At 44.8% G+C, this 10,815-nt stretch overlaps 1 pseudogene; it reads left to right on the top strand.

The window, feature by feature from the left end:
- Positions 1 to 2,065: 2,065 nt before the first annotated feature.
- Positions 2,066 to 7,893, top strand: LOC139829841 (uncharacterized; annotated as a pseudogene).
- The last annotated feature ends 2,922 nt before the right edge of the window (positions 7,894 to 10,815 follow it).

Raw genomic sequence — 10,815 nt, 5'->3', positions numbered from 1 at the left:
ACTTTCATGACGTCTGGACGCGGGAGCAGGCGGAGCAGCGGGCGCTCCCGTCGCCGGTCATCACGCGCGAGCAGCAGCGCCGCCAACGGGAGCTGGAGCAGCACCTCCTCATCGCCGAGCGCGACGAGGCCCTCCGCCTCGAGTGGGCGTGCCAATTCCCTGAAGACGTCGCCGCCACGGAAGCCTTCTACGCGGAGAAGGAGTCGGCGAAGGCGAAGAAGAAAGTGAGCCGCGACAAGCGCCGGGCGGAGTCCGCGGCGAGGAAACCGGCGAGGGCAGAGAAGGCGGCGAGGAAGGATGAGGAGAAGAAAAATGGCGCAGGGCCGTCCACCATCGTCCTCTCCTCCTCCTCCTCCTTCAAGTGGACTTCGACGCCGGTGTCGGAGACGACTCCGAGCACCCACTTCTCGGACTTCGACTGGGACTCGGAGTAGACTTCGAGTGTAGTTTAAAAAATATCGCTACTGTTGAACTTTCAATATATTTCATAATTTTTCGTGTTTTATTTGTTTTGTTTGATTTATATTTCGAACGAAAACAATCCAACTAGCCGTTCGGGCCGCGCCGCGCGCTGCATAATGGCGCGCCCGATGGAGGAGCACTTTTCCCGCCCGAGCACGCGCGACAAAATAACGCTTCCGGCGGGGCAACTTTCACGCGAACGCGGTGCAAACTATATATAGCGCGCCGATTTTTGGAGCGTGTTGGAGATTCTCTAAGAGGTATCCACGCACCTAAAGACATCCATAAAGACATCCATAAAGACAACATGTACAACGGTGGGTCTCCTTGGCTGTCTATAATATTAAACCGCTGTAGAATGTAACTAGTGAGTCTAGTGTGCCCAGTGGGTGCGACGCAAACGGACGCTGAGCGACCGTTTGCGTCCACCAGGCCAAAAAATGCGTCTGATACTACATCCAGCGGCGCGACGGAAAGTGACCAGGCCGTCCGCAGCGGGCGCAAACCTAGCCCAAATATGTGCCTCGGATGCGTCTCTGCGGACGCTGCGCGGACGCGCAAAGTATCCGCTCGCGTCTGGCGGACTTTTCGTCGGGCCCGCCTGGCAGCGACCCTGCGTCGGTGCGTCTTCTCAAACACGTCAGCGACTGACGCTGCTGCGTCGCTTCGGCAGTCTGCGCCACGTTAATGGCGATGTCTCGGCTACCGAGCGGCCGCCGCCCATCTCCGCCAACGAAGTTAATGGCGACGCCACGCGTCCCACGGCCGTCGCCTGCCTACGGGCCTATATAAAGAGGACGCGCGTTCTTCTTCCTCATCCACTACTCCAAGCAAACCCTAGCCGCCACAAGCTCCACCGTAGCGCCGCCTAGCTCTTCCTGCGACACAGCCAGGCCCGCGAGGAAGTGCATGGCGGGACCTGGTGGCCAGCGAGGCGGTCGAGGCCGCGGCCCTGGGCGCCCCCGGGGCCGTGGCCGCAGCAGGGGCCGCTGTGGTGTAGCAGGTACGACAGGACGGTCGCCATCGCCTGCGCCCTCCTAGTCTTCGCAGGAGGACCGCTGCTTCGAGTTCCTCCTCCGCATCGACGACGATCCACTCGACATCAAGCGGCTCCCGGACAAGTTCGGCGAGTTCGTCGATGGCGTCGAGCCGGTGTAGTTGCAGCTACGGGAGGCCAGCTGCAACTTCTGCCGGTGGACTGTGGAGGTCTTGTTCGATGGGTAGGGCAAGATGTACCTGCACACGGGGTGGAACAAGTTGGCCCGCGACCTCGAGCTCGAGCCCGGCTGCCAGCTCACCTTCCTCTACGAGGGTGATGGCGAGATGATCGTCAAGGTGTTCGACGACACAGCGTGCCGCAGGCACTACCACACCGGCGAATCCGGCTCGAATACCGATAGTTAGATGTTAGAGTGTTCTTTCTTTGAAGCGAATATGACTACAAGCCAGTTGAAGCCAGTAGTGAAGGTCTCTTTCTGTTCTTCCTCGAAAGAACCAACAGGGCCACCGTTACCAGCTGGATTTTCCAGTTTGGGTGAATGGGTGTGCCCTCGAATGTTCTTTCTTGGCAGCGAACATACGGAAATCAACGTACTGCGAAGAGATGGCGCGGGGGCTCGACTCGGGGGGCCAGGACGAGGCCGCTGTACTTGCGGCGGTGACGGATGGCGAAGGGAACCGCGCGCTGCACCTGGCGGCCGCGGCGGGGCGGGTGGAGGTCTGCAGGTACATCGTCGAGGACCTCCGTCTTGATGTCAATCAACCCAACTTCAAAGGTTTCGTCCTCTTCACTAGTCCCGTTGCTCCCATCGCGTCAATTCTGCAGCTCTTCAACTTTTACTACCATGTGAAATTTGTATTTTAGGCTTCAAATTTGGTGTTACATGTTCTGTGCATTTACAGTTAAATCAAACATATGCAATACAGCCATGTCTATAAAGTTCATGCACAACATCACAGGTATCGGTTTGGTTTTTCTTCAGAAATGTTATATGGGCAAAGCGATATCTGTGGAATGGATCTAAAGTGTCGTCTCTTCTATCAGTAATCGTGGAATCTTGGCACCGCTTTAATTGTCAATAGTAAACATATTTCAGATGGAAAGGCATTTGATACTTCATTACTGAACTGTGAATGGATTTTTTTGGGTGAAGGGCAAGAATGGTGTGAGATTGTTGAGCTCCTGCTGTTTCTTTTTCTCGTGTTGCTGCAGGTGAGACACCACTGTTCTATTCTGCCTTTTATGGAGGAGCTGCTGCTGCCAGATATCTTATTGATCATGGTGCTGATCCATTAGCTGGCAAAATATGGTCACCTCTCCATGGCGCTGCAGCAAAAGGTCTCTCTCTTTCTCAAAAAGTATATTTGGAGTCGATACATCACATATTTTAGGGAATTTACAGTCACTTCGATCTTTTTTCATTTGAAACCCACATCTATGGATATAAGCAGCAATGCTTAGACTCCGAAAAATAATTGTTGTCGCTTTCCGTTTAAGGCTCTTATAGCTGTAGGGATATGAGAACTTGGAATCAGAATGCTTGCTTGTGTTAAGTCTGATCCTATGTTTCGATAGCGGGAATGAGAAATAAAAATGGATCCTATGTTTCATGGTGGAAATGGTTTAAGAAAAATGACATGGATTCGATAGGGGTGTGAACGGTTCATATCCCCATGTTTTAAACCCAAAGGGGAAGGCTTGGTTATGAGGTGGATATGGGAATGGAAAGCCAAAAGTACTAAATTACCATCACTGATTACTGCACACATGTCTTAAACTGAGAAGTTGGTCCCATTCCTTAATAAAACTACTCCCTCCGTTCACTAATTTAAGACGTTTCAGCAAGCTAATTTACTGTCAAAACATCTTATATTAGTGAACAGAGGAAGTTGATTATATAGGAGGAACTTGTTAATTTCTCATTGATTGAAGAAATTGGCACCCAAATGCTTTCGATAAGATCAGTCTTCCTTTTGTTGAGATTTGATTGCCAGCCTCTCTTTGTTTGAAGAGACTTGGCTAAGGAATAAAGTAAGGATGAAACACACAATCATGGCCCAGGGCTGCAATTGTCGTTCTTGAGATCATGACGGTTGACTACCATGACACCTCTGTTCGTAAAAGCGATGCGCTTGATGCTTCTGTTTTAGCATATCTTGCCATATGTGTCTATGTGATTGATTCCTTTGCATGATGAAAGAAGGAGTGCCATGTTTTCTGGCGAACACCTTTTGAGTTTGGAAACTACATGTTCGATTTCCTATTGTTTCTTATTCAAGGTATTGATTGTAAACTTGTATAAGCTAAAACTTGATGATTTTTCTACTGCTAGGCTTAGATACAGAAGTAGTGAATGTATAATTAGTCCCAATCCGATCACATTTGTAAACATCGTCCTGGATGGGATCATTGGTAACTGAAGGATAATGATCAGTTAATGCTTGATAAACTGAAGCCTTGTCTGGAGTTCATTCAATGCAGATCTATTGACAAAGACAGCTACTGCTACATTTTGCCAATTTTTTATAATTTCTTTCCAGGAAATTTTGAAATAGTAGAACTGCTGCTTTCAAGAGGAATCAATGTGGATTTACATTCTGTACAAGGGACACCGTTGCATGCAGCTGCTCTTCATAAGCAAGATTGCATGATGAAATTTTTGTTGGAGCACCATGCCGATGTAAGACATCAGTTTCTTGATTCTCTCCTTGGCTGTGTGCAAAAGAAAAACTCTGAAATTGAAAATCTTGCGTTCAGTTGCACTTGTGCTCCTTCTCTATATTCTATTTGAGTTTAAATCAAAGAGTATACATTGTGCGAAACAACAAAAAGGTTACACGGACAGTAATTATTTTTCCTATAGTAGAACTTGCTCGCTTTCCTAGAAGTCTGCGTTATGTTTTTTAATGGGAAGAGTGTGTTATGCATAATTTCTATATAAACACATTTCTTTCTATTTCTTCCACTTTCCACAGCCTAATAAGGTTTGCAGTCTTAATTATACCCCATTGAGTTGGGCCATGCGTACTAAGTCACTAGAATGTGTGAAGCTACTCATTCAGGTCAGTACTCTCTCTTCGTGTGGAACTTTCTTAAAGTGAACTCTGTGCCAGCTTCATTAGCATTTCTATATAAACACATTTTTATGGCTGACATGTGAAGCATTAGCTCAAATGATCAAACAGTTGTTCATTTACACAGGCAGGTGCTGATGTGAATTTCGTTGACTTCAGTGGTATTACTAACTTGATTTTGGCCGTGCAATATGGCTTACCTGGTACCGTGCAATGCTTACTAGATGCTGGTGCTAACCCCAATATTCCAGATGAAGTGAGTTTTTATTGGTATCCTCTTTTGATGTTATCCTTTGTCATGATCTATTTCATGCATCAACTCTGTTATAGGTAGCTAAGCATTGTTTCCCTATAGGGTAAAGTTAGGCTGTAGACTCTTGACAAATTAGAATAATCTGCTTGCCTATACTTTTTCTGACCAAGTGTACTCATGCTAGCCCACCTGAGTCCTTGTAGGCTAGGCTAGGGGTGCTGGCCTTGTACAGTTCAGTTTTCCATTTCTTCTTGAGTTCTGTTTTTGTAGCTTTGCTACATCCTTTGTACTTTTGCCGTCTTCTTGGTGGTTCCTTCTAGGCGTGTGTTTGAGAAAAGTGTACTCATGCTGCGAGGAATAGGCTTGAATGAGGAGTAAACACACAATTCTTTATCAAAACTTACATGCTCCGCAGAAAACATCCGACACATGTTATACTAACCTGTTCAGTGTATATTGTCTTCTGCCCTCACTCTCAGTACATATGATGTTTAAACATTGTAGATTTAAAATCTCTTGCGTTGTAACTTGCAGAACATGTCATGTAAATGTTTGTTATCTACTAAACTATGTATTAAGAAAAATGTACAGCTTCTTGATAGTCTTGTAGAAGTAAAAGAAACTCAAAATGCTACTTCTACATAGTATTTATGCTGGGTGATGATTAATTGTAAAACCAACCTTTTCTGTTATTCTTGCAGTTTGGTAGAACACCTATTGAATTTGCTGCTTCTGAAGGCAGAAGGGACATGGTTGAAATGTTATTCCCTTTAACTTCTCCAATTCCAACACTGCCCGAATGGAGTATCGATGGAATCATTTCTCATGTGGAGTCCTTTGGTTTGAAACCGAGGGCATGTGTTTCCTTCTATCCTCACTTGCAGTTACACATAGTATTTATCTCCATGGATTATTATCATAATTGCTATTATCCAGCAGTTCTGCCTGTCATCCAGAGAAGAAATAGTTTTAACTTAGTATTGTCATAAAGGCAAATGTACAAAGTATGCAATGCAAATTTTACTTTTCATCCCTTGCATCACTACTGGCAAAATTCCAATCTTTGGGTATGACTGCATGAGCAACTACTCATGTAATAATGTGCTAGGCTCAAGAAGTTATCTTAGACGCTATTGCGCAAATTTTTGTAGTTTTTCGCTCCGGACAATAGTTTTTATAATGAATCTACGATAAACCTTCAAAACTGCAACATAACACAATTTGATCTTATAAGTAACTAAGTGACAATTAGGCTATTCAGGCTGAAACTTGCAAATTGGTACAGATTCCATGAAATTCTAGTTCTACATATTTGTTCTAACCACAAAAATTCTGTGCTCAGGATAAACAGAAGTGTGAAAAGAGAAGAACTGGACTGAAACAGAAAGCTAAGGAGGCCTTTCAGAGAGAGCAATATTTTATAGCGTCACAGTTCTATAGTTGTGTAAGTCATTATTGCCTGAATGACAGATGTTTTGTATATTTCTAAACAATTGACCTCAGTCAACACTGTAGTTTTGTTGAAAGCTAATGCTACATCTTTCTGGTAAAACTTGCGTCCTTAGATGCTTCCTCCACTACAGAGTGTAAGGCATTTTAGTCAATCGTTATATAAAACCAAGTACCAGCACTACAACATCAATTAGTATCTTAATTAGACCTATCATGAGACATGCTCTCATAGTATGTATTATTTTATATTCTACTACAGCATACATTTATAGAAATTAATGGTCAATGCCTTACATCTTGAATGGAGATAGTAGTTCCATTATTTAGGAGATTTGAAAAGAGTGTAATGTTCATCCGTTAAATGACAGCTATTGTATCTTAGCAACAATGACATAGTTGAGCAGTTTGTGTTCAGAAGGCTGAAGCAATGCAATACTAGTTTCTACTTTGAAATGTACCAGCTTGTCCAACACAGTTGCTCGTTTCATGTGCTCAAGCTCTATATCAATCAGCATAACACTATTTGAGCGTTATCCTCATTGATCTATTTATTATCTTGGAATGCTGTTTTAGGTATTGCTAAAACCTGTATGTGATTGGTGTACTGTAGGTAATGGCATTTGACCCTAGTCCAGATGATCGTGTAACCATATTGGCAAATCTGAGTCTTTGCTCGCTTGCGTGGCGGGAACGGAAGCGGTGCTCTCTCCTATGCTACTATGTGCAGAATGGCACGACCTCATTGGCCAAAAGCCTGTTATCGACAAGGGGCAGCTTTTATGTTACAGAAGGTAAAAAAGAACATAGTTACTTTTTTTCAAGCATCCATGGTGACGACCATAGAATTGATCTTCTGGTTGTATCTACTTATAGGACTATGAGAAAGCATGTGAGGCTTTTGCAGATGGCTTGAAGCTTGACCCTAAGAGTGCTGAAATTGCAAATGCTTTAAGGTAACTGGTCCATGTTTTCATGATGTGAAGCATCGCATGCACTTCCTTACATCATAAGTTCAGTGAAAGGGTAAATGATATCATACATGTATCAAATTCCTTGTAGAAGGCAGATGATTATTTTCTCTCTTGATAGGCAATTGTGTACATAGAAGATGGCCCTCTCTCCAAATGAATATCACATGGATTAAGTTATTTAGGGCCTGTTGGTATTTTTAGCTAGAATTTATCTTTGATCTCTTCAGTTCTAGCAGTTTATTCATGGAAAGAGCACCTAATCTTGACCAGCATAGTGTATTCCTTAGTTATGATTAATCTTCTGGAACAGGAGTTATGCACAAAATTCTGACAATGCTTATGTTCGAATTGTTTCTGGTCACAGGGAAGCCCGCGAGGCAGCGAAGAATGCTTGTTGACCTCAAAATTAACTTACCTGGAGAAATTTTAGGCCTTGTTTTGTTGCTGGCACCAGGATAATTCCGCAGCTGCCCTTTTGCCTAGTCTTAAAACTCTCGGCAAGAATATATATGCAAACGTCTTGTGCGTCTCGAACATTTCGTGGCACTCATCATGTGTAAATATGCATGTGTGAACCCTCTTAACTGTAGTATCTAGTTCCAGTTTACCCATTTTAAATTAAGTGTCAACAAACTTTACCGTCAACAAAACATTAAGCTTGTGAAGCTAGTATTGGTTTTCGCGGGTTTGCCTGTAAATTGGAGCTCAGTTGAGATGTTTTTGCTGGTGGGCATGTGTGTGTTGCTGAACTTGATTCTGGATATTTTCATATCGGAATGCCGCATTTGGATGGGATCTATACTGAGTTTTGGGGATGATGCGCACAATCAGCTTAAATTGAGGTTTCTTGTCGAGGAGGAGAGGTTGCCCGTGGCAGTGCCAGGGTGAAGTGAGGGGAGATCGAGAAGAAAATCGACGGGCCTGGGGTTTCAGCTTACTGAATTGAAAAGCAGCACCCTCTTTCTTACGATATTAGCAGGGAAATATGGGCAAATTGATGAGATTATACAAATATTTCCAGACGAGCAGCAGGCTCTACATATTCCAGAGAAATAAAATTGTGTATCCTTCCGAGGAGGAAAAATATTCCATTTGAAAATGAAAATAAGGCGCAACAGATCAGTCAAAATAATAAGCTTCTCTTCTAAGAAAAGGAACTCTAGAGCTTTCTTGGTGCAATGGGACCCCAAACAAATCATTCACCCTTTCAATAATGCCACTGAAACCAGCCATCCCCCCTTTTTTGACGGAACAACGTACACGTTTCAGAATTGGCTCGAGCAATGGATTGCAGCAATAAATTCCGACAAGAGCGTGCTCCGAGCTGACGAACCTACATCATCCCACAGGCATGATTGGTTGATTGATCGACGATGTGGCTACTCGAGACAACACTTACAACTGCATGATTAGGAAGCAACATTAATGGATCAACCAGTTGAATATCTTGCACGCAATGTTAGCTGCACCCTGCACGGACAGATGTTTCGAGGATTTTGGGACAGTGATTGATGGATGACCGTATAAGGTTACTTGCATGGGATGAAACTGTGTTCCAACTTGATTTGTTCACTAGTTCATTCTCTATTATGATTCCAAAGAGTAAATTTGAGGTTGTCAAATTTGATATCCAACAGAGTAAAATGTGCCCAAGGGCTTTCAACAGTCATATGGGCTCTATCTATATTGCCAAATTGTTAAATGGGCACATTTAAGTGGCATTTGTGTGCATATTGGCCCAACTTCTGAGGATACCAGAACGAACTTGCCACCATGGTGCTGACATACACTTTCGAGTTTCTACAACTCTTTAAACATCACCTTCGTGTTCACTTTACTAAATGATGGTTGGATTATTTGTTGGCCAATGTGTCATTGTATATTTGGAACATCATGGTTGCTTAGGCTTATTTTTCCACATCGTGTCGGTGCAACCTGAGATGACGGCTGCAAAGGCTTTCCCAAAATGTGGTCATCAAAATAAAGTGCACTACGAGCATAAAGTGGTTTGACCAAAATGTTTATCATTGAGGTACTATATCGAGGGGTGGGGTGCTCACAAAAGTGCAGGAGTGTCCATGTGCTTCTTATGGTGGTATCGAACTTCATAAAAACATTCATCGCATGGTTGTTTCACCTAACGGAACCAAACGTGAATTTAATAGTGTGTTCCTATTTAAGCGGGAGAAGAGAGATGCAACATGATCATAATTCACAAACAAACCATCCCAAGTACACGAGTCCGAGCAAGGAGTAGATCTCAGTCATTGCTAGGTTTATGTAAACAAATTATGCACCTAGCTGAATCCGATTTTTCAATGCCTTTGGAAGTCACAAATATGTCAGGACTTGGAAGCATCGGGATTTCTACATGAACTAACAAGGCAGGGCATGATGTTGCTGCTGCTATTTCTGATCAGTCTCTGCTTAGGCCTCTTACCCGAGTGGCAACTAAGGTGTACAAAGCTCCATCATTACTGGACATGCCAGAGGAAGATACTTGCATGGCGAACCGCCTCTTGTTGTCAACGTCGCTAGCAATGGGGAGACCGTACTCATGGAGCAAGAAATAGGCACGCCACTCTTGCACCAAGCCATGGCCTCGTAGTCCACCTTCTTTTTTTCGACAACCCGTAATGGATGTGCGCGTCTTTGTATTAAGCTGTCAAATTTTTTAAAGAATGGCTACAACAGCACAGACTCGTCTTTCGGCTTACAATACATTCGTACAACAAGAACGATAAACTCACCTTACCCAACCTCTAGCCAAGAACGGCGAAGAGACGGGGCACTAAGCCTCCAAACCACGTCACAGCCAACGCCAAACACTACCAAAGCACAGCCAAATACCAAAGTTGCCCACAACAACTACTCAAGCGCCTAGAAGAATTGGCGAGCAAAGTGAGCGAATGGCAGGTTTGGCCGAACTTGGGAAGGAGATGAGCGGACATTGTTGATGTTGACATTGACATACATTGCGCCCGGAGACTCCTCACACCTTGAGTAGTAGTCAGCACACTGAGGTCACCAACTATGAATGCAATAGTGAGGACACCCTTCGCAGCCTAGACAACGCCTCCAAAAAGGGAAATGGTGTTGCAGCGCCGCAACCGTTCGGTCCGACATAGCAGACCTAGGGTTTCCCCTCGCATCGAGGGGAGGAACAATCAGACCCATGAAAACACGCCTCAAAAAAAGAAATGGCACCCACAGGCGTCACCGCGTTCAGCACCGAAAGCACTGAGCAGAGTTTTCACACGGGCCAGAGACCTTCCCCCGACGAACCAGAGATGAGTAGTAGGTTCTACTGAAGGCATGGGGTACTACCAAAGGAAGCAACTCAATCACCAGTAAAGGATGACATTTCCCACCACCGCAGGACCACCCTAGCTCGCCAGATCTGAGACCGAGATGGTCAAGACCAGGCAGAATAGGATCGTTGCCGCCACCGAAGCAACACTCCCGCCACGACCGGCCATGGATGGCAGCACCAGAATCTTGCAGCAGCACTCGAGGAGCATGGTGCATCGCCACACCAGTACCAGGTAGCAAGACAGGGCGAGGGGAGGGGAGGGCCGTCTCAGCCCAGATCGGGCCCGCCTC

The sequence above is a fragment of the Lolium perenne genome, chromosome 7 (genome assembly GCF_019359855.2).
Source record: "Lolium perenne isolate Kyuss_39 chromosome 7, Kyuss_2.0, whole genome shotgun sequence".
Lineage (NCBI taxonomy): Eukaryota > Viridiplantae > Streptophyta > Magnoliopsida > Poales > Poaceae > Lolium > Lolium perenne.
This window is presented reverse-complemented; position numbering and strand designations above follow the sequence as displayed.